Raw genomic sequence first — 1,992 nt, forward strand, 5'->3', positions numbered from 1 at the left:
CAGCGGTGGTCCAAATTCCACATGATTAGGCTAGAAAAACATAGGTAATTGTCCACCCCTTTCTGGGTGGGACTGTCAACACAATAGCGGCTATCCACAATACCACGGCCCGGGAATGTACCCGAGTTAACAAGTAGCGTGTACGGACGGAGACTTTATTCTAAGTGCAAAAAAACAGTTATCAAAAGCGAAACATAACAAACCCGACTAAGCAGTTCCTTAGCCCAAGAGGTTCCAAGTAAAACTTGACTAAGCAGTTCCTTAGCCCAAGAGGTTCCAAGCAAAGCATCGACTAAACAGTTCTTTAGTTCCAATATTTCAGTATATAAACATGCAAAGTTTGCTCAATATCATGCTTTTCCCCCAGAAAATATAAAAAGCATTAAAAGTGGGGCCGTGAGAACTCACTAGTTTGATGAATATCCAAAGGTTTCCTTTCGAAGCTTCCTAGACTCGCTCGAACTTCCTGACAGACCAAACCAATGCTATATTACTTAACAGTTTCTTGCCTAAGGTAGATCACAGTTGTTTTCAACGCCAAGCCATCAAGTGTTTTCATAAAATAAAGCCGATTTAATTATTTATTAAAAAGGAACCTTCCAAAAAYCACTTAATGACATCATCAAAAGTCATCCTAAAACAATGATGACAGCCGCCAATTACCAAAATMAAKAWATTTTGAGTGGGTTTAAAACTCTTTCCAAGAACTCTACATCCTTGAGCCACACGCCTCCAACACCAATTGCATGCACCAAGAATGGTAGCAATGATGGGGAGGGGTCTCAAGCTCAATATTTTCAAGAGTTTAAATTCTAACACAAGATCATCATCTTCGAACTAACTCTAGAAGACAAATAATTTCCGATTCCAACGAGTTTACAAGATGAGAAATCCGGTTTAAAGATACATGCAAGGTCTATCACCCAAAAATATGATTAGACCTCATATACAAAGATTCTCTCCTTCTTCTTAGAGATTCAAGAACATGGGTCACAGATTATCATCTCAACGAAGACATATGCAGGTCTTTGATGAATAATCTCTCCTCTTTAAATCCCATAATTTTTACTTAAAGAATGGAGAAGGGAGAAGGTTAAAAACTTTCAGACTATTTAAGAAAATAGAATAGCTCTAAAGCATACCTTCTCTGAACAGAAGCTTTCGAACAAGCTCTTAAGGACAGCAAAACCTTGAGTTTTGAAATAAAATTGGAACCGGCTGGAAGGTGATGGCGTTAGAGAGAAAACATAAAGCTGGAATTTGGAGAATGAAGATTTTCCAAAAGAAGAGGGGTATTTATATGGGGTTTTTTGAGAAGAAATGGGCTGGCCTCTAAAGGCCCAAGTCCAAGATATTTTTTTTTCTAAATAATAAAACCCCACTAATTTAACCAAGCAAATTAAATTGACAAAAGATTTTAAAAACTCCACCCTTTTAAAATTAATTGGCAACTAAATATAAAAAGAATGGAACTTAGATATCGACTTTATTTAAATGAAACATTTCAAGACTATTTGGCATTGCATAAACTAACTTGGTTAGCTACCCACCGAAACGTGATCTAACAAACTAATCTTGGGAATTAAGCAAGATGATCTCTAATCAACGAAGCTAAATCCTAGAAACACTTAGTTTTTAATAAAGATCCTGAAATAAGGTACTAACCTGAAATCTCAAAATGCGGGATTGTCACACGAATGCTTCATTGAATCCAACATTGGCCGACAAATCTTGTAGCAGCCTTGTTCCTACTGTGGAGTCCGCCGGTTTTTTAACCATTGGCTCGATCGTTGGATTTGTCTCCAGAACAGTCTCATCATCCACAATTATTGGCTCAGTAGTCCTTTCCCTTGTAGATTCAGGAATAGAACTTTCGACGTTACCTGCTTAAAAAGTTGGCTCTCTTTCAGCACTTTGAGCACGAGCATACGACTCAACCAGCCTATGTCTCTTTCTCTCCCCCTCATGATGATCAAGATCTTCCGGATCATC

Source organism: Cynara cardunculus (assembly GCF_001531365.2).
Source record: "Cynara cardunculus var. scolymus isolate 2C chromosome LG 2, CcrdV1, whole genome shotgun sequence".
In the NCBI taxonomy this organism is placed as follows: Eukaryota; Viridiplantae; Streptophyta; class Magnoliopsida; order Asterales; family Asteraceae; genus Cynara; species Cynara cardunculus.